This window comes from Oenanthe melanoleuca, chromosome Z (assembly GCF_029582105.1).
Source record: "Oenanthe melanoleuca isolate GR-GAL-2019-014 chromosome Z, OMel1.0, whole genome shotgun sequence".
Lineage (NCBI taxonomy): Eukaryota > Metazoa > Chordata > Aves > Passeriformes > Muscicapidae > Oenanthe > Oenanthe melanoleuca.
Genome location: NC_079362.1, coordinates 71,044,486 through 71,059,100, shown reverse-complemented (window position 1 = coordinate 71,059,100; position 14,615 = coordinate 71,044,486). Strand labels below are relative to the sequence as shown.

Below are 14,615 nucleotides of genomic sequence, written 5' to 3'. Positions count from 1 at the left end.
TTAAAAAAAGAACCATTTTTCCTTGAGGGAGATTTTCTGCCCTTAAGTGAGGAAATTGCACTGAATAGCACTGAGTTGTTATAAAAGAGACCTTTCTGTACATCCAGAAGGACAGATAGAAGCATAAGGTTTTAGAGCACTATGAAAGCAACTAAATGATCTAAATTGTTTTTAGAAGTTACTGAGGAAAAAAAAAAAGAAAAAACCTGAGAATTATGTCTCAAAATAGAATTCTGTTTTCTCTTGCTACATGACATATTATTTTGCAGCTTTGTCTCCTTCTAAAAGTAACTGAGTTCTTTTCCACCTATATATGCAATAATTTTAAAATATAATATTTGAGCATCTATTTATCTTTATGGATACTGATTTTTAAATGTGAAACTGTGTGTAGATATAAAGATAAAAATGTGATCTTTGTGAGTGTGGAAATGTACATGTCTATACACAAGGACAGATATGTGTTTTTGGAACGTTTTTCGTAAGTTTCATACAAATATGCCAAAAGTATAAGCCTGTATGAAACTTTAAAAAAATATAAAAAAAAAATCCCACTTCCATGATTGCTTTGTCTATTTCGGTCTTCCCAGCATATGTTCCTGTCGACTGCCTGCATTGCCATTTATAAAGACTAAGACAGAGAGACAGACTCTTTAAAAAAACCCAAACACCTAGGACATCTCTTTTATTTCAGTTTAATTCTTTCATTTAAAAAAATCATTAGAAATGACATTGTCCTCTAATTTTTGCTCTATGCAGCAGCTGCTATTGTCAAGCTGTTGTCTTTGTTACAGCATCATTGTGAGAGAGAGCCTGCAAAATCCCCATGCTTGGGATTTTTTTTTGTTGTTGTTTATTTGTTTTTAAACATGACAGCTTTCTTTTAGTTTGCGACAGACTTTAATGGAAGCAACCTCTCTTTTTAACCCTTATTTCTCTTTTAAATGTTCCACTTCTGAAGAAGAACAGAGCCAGATTCTCAGCTGGAGAAACAGCAACATCTTCATGCTGTTTACACCAATTAAAACTGTAGGGTGTGGAAATCATTCCAACAGTCGCTGTATGGATTGTATAGAATGGTGCTCTGAAAGAGCAAATTTTAGAATGTAATAAATGTATAAACAATGCTTAATCTACTTTTTCTTCAATTTAGGCCTCTTTGTCATGTATTTTTGCAAGGATGGCTGTGTTTCCAACACACAGGGAAAATGATGGGTTTGAATTTTATTTTTTTTAATCTCTTTTCCAAGACGAGGGACAGAAAGTGAGAAAGAAAGATTATCCAGCTAAACTGGACAGCACAGGACTCTGAAAGGATCCTATTTTGTGTGTTCATACATCTGAGTTTTGTGAACAATACAGCAACAGCAGACACCTAGTATCAAATTTCCATGACATGAATATTTATTGGTGATTATTCTATCTAATTTTTCTGATAATGAACATAACTGAATATCTGATTTTCAGATGTTAAATATTTAATGGGGATTTTTGTGTTTGTCTGAGCACTGGTGCACAGGATAGCACATTTTAAGGCTTCTAGATTTGTGTGACCCAAATCCCATTGTCACTTCTTCAAATTACAAAAAAAAAATGGGCTGCAGTTCTATGTGGGAAACAGAATTCCTTATATGCTGATCCAGATGAATGCATCACAAATATAAACAACTTGAATTTTTAATGTGGATGTGTACTTTCCCACTTGAGATTTGAAAGGTCCCAAGAAAAATTTACTCTTTGCATTGTAAATATACAAGTCCAAGGACAGTAATACTCAGTCTCACCAACTAGAACTATAATTAAATGGGATGAAGCATGTATTTCAGTCTAGATTCTTTCAATATATTTTCCTCAGCCTGTATTCTGTAATCGATCTATGTTCAATTTCATGATAAAATGTACATAGTTCTGAGAAATCTATATTAAAAAACCCTGCAAACAACAAAGCATGAAAAAAAAGTTCTGAAAACACATTGGTTGCCAAAAATGGTTCTCTGTGTGATCCCCAAAAAATTTTATACTGACATAAGTGGGTGGGAATACAAAAATAGCAAGAAAGATGAAAGTAGAAATTGAACTTTGCTGGCACTTAATTTCTTAATTTACCAATTTTTGGTCTTAGGACATGCTCTTCCATTGGTTGAAATTTTTCAAACTTCCTTTTTTATACCAACTAGATTTTCTTCAACTGGAAAACAAGAGAACTAATATTCTAATATTTATTCGCTGTAAATATTAAGGTCAAACTGATTTTTCAGTTCAATTAAAAATAAGTTTTTCTATATTAAATGCAAGTAAATTTCAAATGTGTCCTTCATGAGATCTATCTAAAGTTTCTGCTAGAAGCTGTGAAATCTGCTTACAGTATTTTCTGAAGCACGAAGTTCTGAAGATCAGTTTCTTTCCCCTTGTAGGAGAGATAAATTTTTAACTGACTTACATAACTTAATTTTCATTCCCAAATACGAGGTTAATTTTACCCTGGACACGAATTTATAAGTTCAACTCTCTGTACCCACAGTGATAGAAGCTAAGAGCCCTGTGATAAGCCAAGCACATCTCTGCATGTGTTATCTGTGTATGGATATACATGCTTATATCATATTTAACAAGATAGCTGAATAAGAAATCTATGTATGCCTTATTTTTGATGTCTTGGGTCTCAACAAAAAGCTAATCGTATCCATTATGTATGTAGCAAATCAACTCCTATTTACAAGAACACATATATATTAATCATGTTGCATGATAGAGTGATTCCCAAGAATATAATCTTTTTATATATATAATCTGTAATGGGTAGCTCAGTTTACAGCTGATGTTTAATTAGGAGCTTGCAGTTGCAATAAACTTTTTTTTTTTATTGCACTCAGCCAAGGTACAGTATAATGAAATGTAAGTGACCCAAACTAAATGGAAGCACTGAAGTAGATAATGTGGCAATATATCAAGTAAAATACACTGATTCTGCAGTCAGTTCATGCCCTAATGGCAGAAAAAGGGTTTGAAAGCCACTTTAACCATAAGTAGTGTGTTTATGTATTATTCACAGTAGAAAATAATTGCAAAATGTCAACATTTCATTTTCCTCTTAAGAATTTCTTTTGATTAGTGACCTAATTAACCATTAAAAATGGAAAAAATAAGTATGTATTTTTTCATTTTTAAACCATGAGTATGAGAAGCAGGAGTGTTGGTTACTAGAAAGTAATTTATGATCTCCAAATGTCAGAGTCAACATCAGTAGTCTTTAAGTGATCAGAAATAAAATAAATAAAACAGTCCACTGTCTTTATGGAGTGTTATTCTGCATTATGCATGTATGTATTTATTATTTTTGGGGACATTTCTTATTAACATGAGATAAGAAATGCAAACCTTTAAACAATTTTCTGATTAATTTATTTTCCCTCTTTTTAAATTTATTTTTTTTCTTTCTTTCCTTTTTCTTTTGCATTTTCCAGAAATTCTGCAAACTGAATGGAAGAAGTAGTGGGGAAAAAGCAGCAACCATTTGCCTATGCCAGTATCACACATTCTCCAGCTATCACAGACCCCATGCCCAGCTCCCTAAGTTCTATTTCACACAGCCATTACAATATACACAATGAACCAAGGCTGGATTTAGGACTTAGTTCTTTTACTAAATGATAAATGGGGACAAAGAATTACAGATGTTCGCTAGTTTCTTTAATATGATTATCAGCTACCTGCAGGTGGCTCTCCTTAATTTAACATGTTAGTAGACGTTTTTATTATGGCCATTATTCTTTATGTGTTTGTGTACAGCCCCTAAGAGGGTATGCTGTGGACTATGACTGCCCTGTTCTAGACTCCATGCAAATGCAGAACCCCAAAGATATTCCCTTCAGTGGAGCATCCACAAACTGAGACCAAACTCACTGAGCAAGGAAAATGACAGAGATTAGAGACTTTATCTGGGAAATACCTCTGTATCTAGCTACTGAACACTATATACACATATATAAACCCTCATGACCACTTCTCAGAGGTGTTTAAATTTCGCAAGAATTAATGAAATTGATTAATGACCAAGACTCCATCTCTGAGTATGAGCAGAATTATACTAAGTGTGAACTACTCTGCATTCAAACTTGTGAAGATTCCCACTTCTCACCATTTATTCCTGTTCTGAAAGAAAATCTTGTATCAAAACTATTAGCATAAACCTTCCTCAATGCATTGGTGATAGATTACATGTTCTTATTAGATAATTTCTTGGCATACATGGTCTGAGAGGCAGATCTCTGTTCTGTTAAACTACAGAGAATTTTTTCATCCTGAAGCTCCATTTTTCCTGAGGGAGTATTACTTCTTTTGTTATACAGCTTTTAGGTTGCTGTGTAAGTGACATTTAAAAAATTGTACTCTAAGCAGAATATCCAAAACAGACATGGTGGAGAAAAATCTTTAAAGAGTTAATGCTTAGAGTTTGGCATACTGGTGAACTCAGCTGAGTCTCTGATCAATTTTCTCACTTCCAACACACCCATTTTTTGGTGACCATTTCTTTTCTCAGCCATAATAAAATTATCCAGCTACCGAATTCAAGCTGGAGCTTTCACTGAATTCAACAGGTTCCATATCATGAATCAGTCTTGTTCAACATCACTTAAGAAGTTCATCAATCAAATCAATCAAAACTTAAAATATTTTCTCTGGTGATATTTCTTTCAAGGCTAGAAATGAAAATTCAGACACGTGTTTTTTCATTATTTAGTTCATATTAATCCACTGTTTGTAGGTTGTGGTCTTTTGAGAAATTTATTTTTGAGATTTCTGGTAGGGTTCACCATATGCCAGATACATAGTAAAAATAGCATCCCTTCTGTCATTATGAAAACATTGTTAGGTTGAGAAGTCAGTGCATTCTGGGCTTGTCCATGCACATAAGATAAAATATAAATGACTTTCAGTCCAGAAACATAAAATAAACACAATTTCATCTTACCGTACTTAGGTTTTGATTAAAATATAAAACCAGAGAAAAAATAGTGAACCAAACCTCTAAAAGTAAACTTACTGTTTTGTCATGTTCCCATAACAAAGAAAGCACAGATGCCTAGAAAAATAAAATGAGTTTACTAAAAGATAACTGAAAAACATTTTCACTTCATACTTTTTGACTCCTGGAGAGTTCAAAATAACTTTTCACAGGCTTTGCTGTGAACCATAGTTAAAACTAATATGCATGTCTGTGCTGGGTCTGGCTGGGAGAGAGTTCATTTTCTGCCCGTTCATTTCATGGCTGAGCACCTGCCCACCCATGGGAAGAAGTGGATGAATTCCTTGTTTTGCTGTTCTTGTGTGTGCTGCTTTTGTTCTACCTGTTAAACTGTCTTTATTTCAACCTGCAAGATTCCCCACTTTTTCTTTTCCCATCCTCTGCCCCAATTCCATCACAGGGGCAGTGAGAGGGGCTACATGGCACTGAGTTGTCAGCTGTCAGGTTAAATAATTGCAATATCCATCTGAATTCTGTGACTGAGGTTTCATTTGCTGCAGTATATTGCTGTACTAACTGACTATTAGTGAAATGAACACATTACTGAAGAGGTGAAGAACATAAGTTTAAACCTTAATCCTCAAGTCCATGTTAATGCATAAACCATGGTTTCGGTACAGGATGTGAGAGAGTAAATGGTGATTTACTGTAACTCATTTAATAAAACAAGCCAAGCTAACTTGAACATGTGTTTACATACATAGCTATTCAATCATCTAAAAACAAGGTTTGTAGATGTTTGTACAACAAAAATCTTGGACTGTAAGATAACTTTAAATATTTCAAGTGTTTGTTCTTCTTCTATGGCATATGGGAAGGAATCCAGGAGCATAAAAAATTCTTATCTAAATTATGCAAATCTCATCAGTAGCTTCTCTACACAGTAACTACTGAATGATGTAACTTTGTATTAGTGGAAGGACCTCAGGTCACTTAGTTTCTTAGTTAATTCAGGTCAATTAATTCCTATTCAAATAGTGTACATGTTATATAATAGTGTACATGTTACTATATGTATACTAAATGTCTGGTTCACATACAAGAATTTCTTAATGCTTTTAGGTAAGTTTTCTTTCCTGGAATGCATCAGGGGAAAAGGAGAAATTCTTACAGAATCAAGAATCATTTATGTTGGAAAAGTCCTTCAAGGTCATCAAGGCCCAACACAAAACTAATTCTTCCAAGCCCACCACCAAATCTTGTCCCTAAGCACCACATCTGCGCATTTCAGATACCTCCAGGATTGCAATTAAACCACTTTCCTGAGCAGCCTGTTCCAATGTTAAACAAACCTTTAGATGAAAAAAATTATTCCTAAAATCCAATCTAAACCTTTCCTGGTACAACTTATGGCTATTCCCAGTCATCATATCACTTGCTATTGGAAGAGCAGTCTGAATCCCATATTGCTACAGCTTCCTTTAAGGGAGATGTGGAGAGCAAGAAAGTCTCTTTTTGAGGCTTGTTTTTGTCCAGGCTGAGTCCCCTCAGCTCCTCATCTGTTCCTCATCATATTTGGGCTCCAGACCAAGCACCAGCTTCATTACTCCTCTTTGTAAACCCCATCCCTCAATGTATGGAATAGCAGAGATCGACACAGGTAATATAAAGAATAAAGAGACAAAGAAACAATTATATCTGAAGAAAAGCATAGAAAAGTGCAATGCCATGCAAAATTTCTTTTAAAAATTGTGCACACGCCCATACCTATCTCTATATTTGCTACCTTAAAAACCTTTTCCCTTTCCTATGTTGGTTATGCAAGTCACCTGAGGAGCACAGAGCACAGAGCACACACACACAGGATTGTTGTTTTTTTTTTTCTCTATGAGAACGTCCTCTGTGAGTTGCTGGGGACCAATCCGAAAGCTGATTTAATAATTGACAGTCAGGGTAACCAATTAAAAGTTACTTTGCATGCATTAATTATTAAAAATGGAATCGCTGTCTTTTGTCTTCCGGTTTGTAAGCGGGTAAGGTCAGCCCGGCCCGGCCTGTCCCCCTCCCCTTGCGGCCTGGCCGGGCAGGCCCCGTTTTTAACTAGGGGCCCTGATTGCCCGGGGAAAGGGAAGCCTTGGCTAAGATCCTGGCTTCCCCCAGAGTGGCCACAGCTCAGCCAGGGCCCTGCTGGGCTCGGAGCAGCCGTGGGGAGGCGAAGCCCCCGGCCGCCCCCGCAGCTCGGGGAAGCGCGGCCGGGCTCTGCTCCAGCCGAGCCCCTCAGCATTCGCTCGCTGGGCTCGGCAGACTCCTGCAGCTTCTCCCACACTGGCACGGCTCCAGGATGGCCTGGCCCAGCTCCTTCACCTTCTGCGTGCAATTTCAACCCTTCCAGTGCTCGGATAAAACTGCAGATCGCCTGATCTCCCTAGAATGAGAGGAGTAAAGCAGTTGGTGAAGTATGAGCCAGGTTTCCAAAAGGGAAGAGATTGAGGAGGCGCCGTGAATACATTGGCTTAAAAACCATTTTTGTAAGCTATGGGGTGGACTGGACTGCACTGAAAATTCCTATAAATTGTTGAGAAAATACATGATGTGGGGGGCAGGGGATTGAAGTGTTTGAGAAAAGTATCCTTTGCCCTGAGGGAATGGGGTTCTCTGTTCTGGAGACTGGAAAGACGAACAGAGACATTTGGTGAAAAAAAGATTAAAGAAAACTTTGGCTTTCAAACAGCTTGCCCTTTAAAGTAATGCCCCATGAGTTTTGACCATAACCCATAACACAGCCCTGGAAAGACTTTGAAGATGGGAGGAGTTTCATGATTTGCAGATTTTCCCGGGCAGATGCAAATTGTGAAAGTGTGGACATAAGAGAACTTTATTCTTCTCTTGGAACAGAACCCTTTGGCCAAAACAAGAGGGAACTTTTCTCTCTATAAATGATTATTTAAGTGAAAGGCTAACTGAAGTGTCTCTGTATGTGAAGTGTCTCATATTAAGAAATATGGAAGGAGGCGAGAGAGTGATCTGGAAATCTTATTCCAAATTTCTTACTTTCTCTGTTATTAATAATTTTTTTTTATACCCTTTTAAGTTTTAGGCCTTCCTCGTTTTTGCTCCTAAATCCTATCTCAAAAAGAAATTAAAATTTGCAAATCTAAATTAAACCAAGACACTGTGCCGTAATGCCATAATGTCTCCTGAGTTTTAGGAAAGACTTTATATACCTAAAGGAAACTGAATCACAGTTTGCCCGTACTTGGGAGCGAGGACAAAAAAGAAAAATATGTGTGCCTGATGCATGGCTAGTATCTGCAGAACAATGACAGCTGTTTATTTATTTTAATGAAACATTTTGTCCTGGTCCAGCACAGGCTTCCCAAAGTGTCTCAGCCACCACTGTGCTCCAGTAGGGGATCCTACAGGGGCTGCAAGTGAATCTCTGTTTTGTGGATCTCCATGGGCTGCAAGGGCAGAGTTGCCTCACAGACTTTTTTCTCACCTTTTTTTTCCCCTTTTTTCACCTGAAGCTGCTTCCAGCATCATGATGGGCTTGGCCTTGGCCAGTATCTGGTCCATCTTGGAGCTGACTGGCACTGGGTCCATCAGGTATGGGAGAAATGTCTTGTAGCTCCTCACATAATTCACGCCTCCTGTCCCACGCCACTCCCTAAATCTTGACACGCAAACCTCATACAGGCATGCACATATAAAAAAAACTTAGGATTTAAGTCAGATATAGGATAATACAAGGATGGAACCCAGATACATGGAGGGCATAGCAAATCCACAGGATATGGATCTATCTAGTACAACAGAGGTGCTCTTAAACGAATGTGTGAATTGCTCCCTATATGAAATGCAAAGTTCAGGTTTGTCTTCCTTCTTACTGAAAAAAATACCTTTTCTGTATATGTCAGGCATGAACAAACTTGGCAGTCGTGGAGAGCCCCAGGAAATAATAAGGACAGAAAGACATACTGCAACTTCAGTTTGGAAAGTAAAGACTGGGAGAAGGGTGACAGGAAATAATGGCTTAAAATTAAGAATTATTAAGATTATACTGTGATATTCAGAGTGATAGAAGAGATGAAAACAGAAGTTTTAAGTATATTTTCATTGAAGTACAGTGTTTGACAGAAACCAGAATATTTCATGCAGTCTTCTTGATTTTAGAAATCTTTTGCTGGGGAAAGTCTATGAAGTTCAAGTTAGCTACTTACATCTCACAAGAGAAAGAGAGAGAATGAGAAAGTGAAAATAAAGGTGATGAAGAACTAGAAATATTTGCAACATTTTTATTTTTTATTTAGAAAAACAAGCCTCAGAAATTTGTTGCAAATGAGCACTGTTGTCTCTTCTATAGCCTTTAACTCACTTTGAGATACAAAGATCTGTGTCTCTGTATAAAAATTAAATATTGCCCCCCCTCCCCTTTTTGTATATATATTTTAGATAATTCATTGATGGGGTGTTCAAGAGAGTCTCTGAAGGCTTCCCTTCAGATATTTCATAGATTCATAGATCTAGTGACCAGAAAAGGCCGTAGTGATCTTTTAGTCTGACCTCATGCAAAGCACTACCATAGGTTTACCTCAAGTCAATTACTGATGTAAATCCAGCAGCTATGCTTGAATGAGAGGATTGTCTTCAGAAAAAAAGAGAAACTTGAGTTTTTAATACTAGTCTAAAAATGTGCAGAGATCTTATTTTTTAAAACAGCTTTTCCCCAACACATTTTTTGTCCTAATAAAACAAAATATGTCTTCTTAATGTAGAATTATTTAACATGTTTCAATTGTTCAGTACTAAGATGGCTAATTCATCTCACACAAGACTTCTGAAGCATACGGAACAACACAAAAGAAGTCATTAGTAAAAGAACCATAAGTGGTTACTTCTCTAAAGCTCAGCTTCTTTACAGTTCTGTTACACTGGGAGATGCCTGTAGAGAACAAAGCTTTCCAAAATTTCTCTGGAACACTTTTAAGACAATGGGCCTCTACAGTAAACCTGAGCTGTCAGCCAGGAACCAGTGGACCGTTTCAAGTGCTTTGCTTCCATTCTGCCTCTGCTGCTCAAAAATGCACACTGTCAAGCAGTCCTCTGTGCTCCCAGCACACAAAGACACATGAAAAAAGGCTGCATGCTTAGTCACTGGAGCTGCTCAGAGACTAATTTCAGTACCTGAGTTTTACAGAAAGCTCATATACATAACTTTGGCCAGCCAGCTATGCTTCTAGATTAATTATTTGTCCTCAGTTTCTGGAGAACTTACCTGGAAGGGGGAAATTCCAAAAGGAGACCCCAGTCACTAAACCAAGTGTTACAGGGGCAGGTGCTGTGACTTCCCAACATGTACTCAACATGAGATAGACCCTCAGTTTACTATATAACCACTCAGGTCTTATAGAAGCAACAGGAAAATTTTCATCCCAGAAAGTTGGTCAGGATATTCGGAAGGCTGAAGACCTGGATAAGAAGTTGCAGCTGCAGTCTTTAAGTGGAGCAGAAATATGAAAAGAACAAATGCCTATTTAATGCTCTGCTCAGACAGGTTAGTCAAGGAATAGTCTAAACCCAGGCCTTTTGTAGTGCTATTTGCTAATATTCAGGAACAAATAGTGACAGGGTTTCAGAAATGCATTTTCTTTGACCTTATGTAAAGCCAATTTGCTAAGCTGAGTAGTTCTTTTGGTATTTATTAGTGCTTCTTTTATTTCAATTTTATGCTGTGTAGAAAGCAAATGACAGTACAAGTGAGTCAGAGCTGTTCAGGTGGAAAAGCAATGAAGGAAGGAAAAGAAGAAAAAGCCACCTAGGTAGAGGTATCATGAAAGATGGGATTTGGTTTTTCCTTCTCAGCATTGTTTTTTCTGAAGGTCATAATTTTTGTGTCAACTTACAAGTCCTCTGACATATGAAGAGAGAGAGCAAGACAAAACTTTTATGAAGTTTCAAATAACAGACATTTCCTCTGATGGAGGACACCTTTGACTCAAAACAAGGACAAACTTTCAAGTTAGAGACAACTTTAGAGTTGGATAAGGTTGTTCAGGGTCATATCCAGTCACGTTTCGAATATCTCTGAAGATGGAGATTCTATGGCTTCTCTTGACAGCCTCTTCCAGAGTTGAGGTAACTCCTTGATTTAAACATTTCTAGTGATGAAAAATCCAACATAACCCTTGACATGTCATTCCCACACATTTTTCATTACCTTTCCTGTTAAACCTTAGTTTTATTTACAGTTCAAATTTCTCTAGCTTCAACTTACACACACTCAATCTTATTTTTATTATATCTGTTAAAGTATTTTATTCAAATTCCTTTTCTTACATTTATAAGAAACATATTTATAACCTATGGTTGTGTCACCCCTATTTATAAGCTAAATAGATTAGGTACCTTGAATGTCTCCTGATGAGGCATATTTAATCCATTTGTCATCTGTAAAGCTTTTCTCTGAAATCTATCTTGGTTTTACACATTGTTTAAAATTTGGCCATGAAAAGTGGATAACTATTCAAGTGAGAATTGTAACTATTTCAAAAAAAGTAATAATACAGGTTTAAGCTGTTTTTAGCTTTTAAGTCAAGTGCTTCTTAATTCCAGTTTTAGAGTCCAGACACAATTCTTTTCAGGGGCTAAACTTGCTAGATGACAAATACCAACAAAAAGAGCTGTTCAATTCCCTAGACTCATTCTATGTACATTGTACTTTTCAAGAACATATTTGACTTTTTATGCAGTAGGGGGTACTTGTCATTGCATTTTGCAATCTGGCTTTCAATATGATGGATCAGAAATTCATACAAGGTCACTATAACAACAACAACAATAATAAATTTCATCAATGTATAAATCAGGGACTTCTGTGGTGAAGTAGTGACATTCAATACACAGAAAAGTGATTTCAGAAACATTGTCTAAATTTCATAAGCTTGTGATTAGAGCAAGGGACCCAGAGCATTCCTTTGAGATTCTAGGGAAAAGACTGGCACAAAAAACTGCAGTCAAGCCAGTGGTTACTCTTTTAACATATATCCAGACAACTTTCCCAACAAAGTTCACTGATATTCACAGTCATTTCTGGGGGCTGATTTGTAACCTCAAACTGAATTAAGCACAACTGACAAGCCTAATAGTTAACCCAGGGCTAGTAGTGACAACAAGATGCTAATGTGGTTGTGCAGCCATGTCCTTTGAATCTGTGGCCTGATGACACAAGGATGTGCTAGTATTTCCTGTGCCAGGCAATAAAATATTCCCTATTTCCAGGATCTGGACTATTTTTGTTAGGGGATGTACTGTACCATGTTCAAGATTGATTTAGTAATACCAAATATTCCTGTACCATATTAGGTGCAGAAATAACTTCTAGCCTGGATCTCATCTGAAAACAACTGTAAATTTAACATTATTTGGAGGAAAAAGAAACAAAAACAAGTGTGCCTAATGGATTAAAATCTTTCTTGTGTCAGGAAACCCAGGTCCTGAATGTGTGTCTGAAAATTGGACATGGATCCTGAATATTTTTCCGAAGCCCCGCCTCAGATACTTGAAGAGTCAGATTTTCTTTACGGCTGCCTGTGTTCACTTCTAATAAACTCCACCAGAAGCCTGGAGAGCCCAGCAGCACAGAAAATTGAGCCTGAACCAGACTGAAGAACTGACGCAATCAGGCCACCAGCTCCTTTTTAAACAAGGCTTAGCAATGACCCATAAAAGGAGATCCCTTGTCTTTGAAATACAGCCTCAGCAAATTCTCTGTCAATTAAAATTTATTTAAAGAAAATTTATGTCAAAAAAAAAAAAAAAAAAAAAAAAAAAAAAAAAAAAAAAAGTGTGGCTTTATTTTCTTTTTTCTTCCAGAATGACTGTAGCATACATAGAAAACTTTTCTACTTTGGAAAGCTTAACCCTGATTCCTTGCTTGTATCCCCCCTGAAACATACAGATACTTGAATTCAATTGGATTCCAGACAGTTCAATACAGCAGATGAGTTTCTCCTTGCAAAGTATTGCTTGCTGGCATTTTTTTCAGTAGCAAAGCAGTGAGAAAGTTTATGTACAGAAAGTTAAGGGAAATGTGACTGTTGGACATAATAAAAGCTCAGTTTAGTTCATACACTCTTTTACACAGGTTGCTATTTATTTGAAAAGCTTCTGACATTCTGTAGACAATAAGAAGGTCATAAAATCCCTTCCTTTCTGAAAACCATCCAGTTTAAGACTTTCTGTATGAGAGAAGCCAAAATCTTCCACAGCTCTACCTAATCTTCCCCAGAGGACAAATGTGCTGTTATTTCAAACCTATTAGTGGGCACTTTCAGTGCAAATGGAGACTGCTGGGTGACCGTCAGCCTGACTACACACAGCCTCTTTCCTCAGCCAAAATAAACCCTCTTGACCCTGTGAACACCCCACAGTGGACAGAGTGTGAAAGGGGTCTGATATAATCCAATATCTATTGCCAAACAGCTCTTAAAGATTTATGTATTTTTGGTTCTTGAGAACTAGTAGAATTTCTGGAATTGGAGTTTAGCATACAGCTACAGAAATCTGCACAGCAGCTGTGTTAATAAATAGTTTTAAATCTTGACATATGTGTATAGATTTATTTTCTACTAAGTAGTTCAAGAGATTTCCATGAGCTAATCCATAATTCAGCATACTGAAGACTAATTCCATATAGTGTATTATGTATTCCATACCTAATGCCAAGGGGTGAATCCAAATCATAAGATTCCAGGGAATCTATAGTTGTCATCCATACTTTTTTTTTCTTTTCTTTTTTATTTTTTTTTTTTTTTTCTTTTCTTTTTTTTTTTTTTTTTTTGGTTTGGTTGTTGTTGTTGTTGTTGTTTTTTTGTTTTTTTGTTTTGCTGTTGTTATTTTTTCTCTTGGGAGAGTCCATTTTTGGTCCCTTAGACTGATGTTTAGACACACTAAAGCAAAAAAACCATCACAATTCTGCATATATATATATATATGTACGTTGAACTAGAAATTCTCTGTTACAAGTCTTCTCATTTTTGATGCTGTTAGTTCTTGGTAGCTCAGGCATAGCTTAATTCACTCCAGCAGAGTTACAATCTCTTATGCAAGCAGCAAATTTGGTCCACCAGCTGCAAGATCAGCTGTAATGTATCAGCATCCTTTATCTAAAAGATTTGTTGGCTGGATGTTTATGCTGGGAAAAAAATAATTAGAAAAGATGTCTGTATGATTAATCTTTAGTTCATTTTATGAAATGAGGCAAATTATCAATCATTTTAATTTAAAAATAAACAAATATTGAGTATCTTTTCTTGTAAATGTGTTATTTTTCAGTAAGAATTGCTGAGCATGAAGTATTAAATATTATATTGAAGTTCTATAGCCTATCACACTTTCAAAATAGATGATCTTAGTAGAAACAACTCTTAAAATATGTGAATCTATGAATTCATTATGTAATTTTGCATCAAAAGCATATACAGTTGCCATCAATTTTGATTTAGCACCAGTTGTTGGAACTTGCTTAAAAGCTTATAGAATCATAAGAATCTTGGAAAAGCTCAGCCTCCACAAAGAAAATTTGTTCTGGATTAAAGGCTGAGAAAGTGGGGCAAATTTATGTATATTGCAAAAGTTTGGGAACCACACA

The 14,615-nt window shown here is 36.4% G+C and overlaps 1 long non-coding RNA gene across 1 annotated transcript; it reads left to right on the top strand.

Annotated features, from left to right (window-relative positions):
- Positions 1-7,010: 7,010 nt before the first annotated feature.
- Positions 7,011-13,513, top strand: LOC130265068 (uncharacterized). Its single transcript, XR_008842547.1, has 3 exons — positions 7,011-7,422; positions 8,494-8,572; positions 12,448-13,513. It is a non-coding gene; the product is annotated as an uncharacterized LOC130265068 (long non-coding RNA).
- The last annotated feature ends 1,102 nt before the right edge of the window (positions 13,514-14,615 follow it).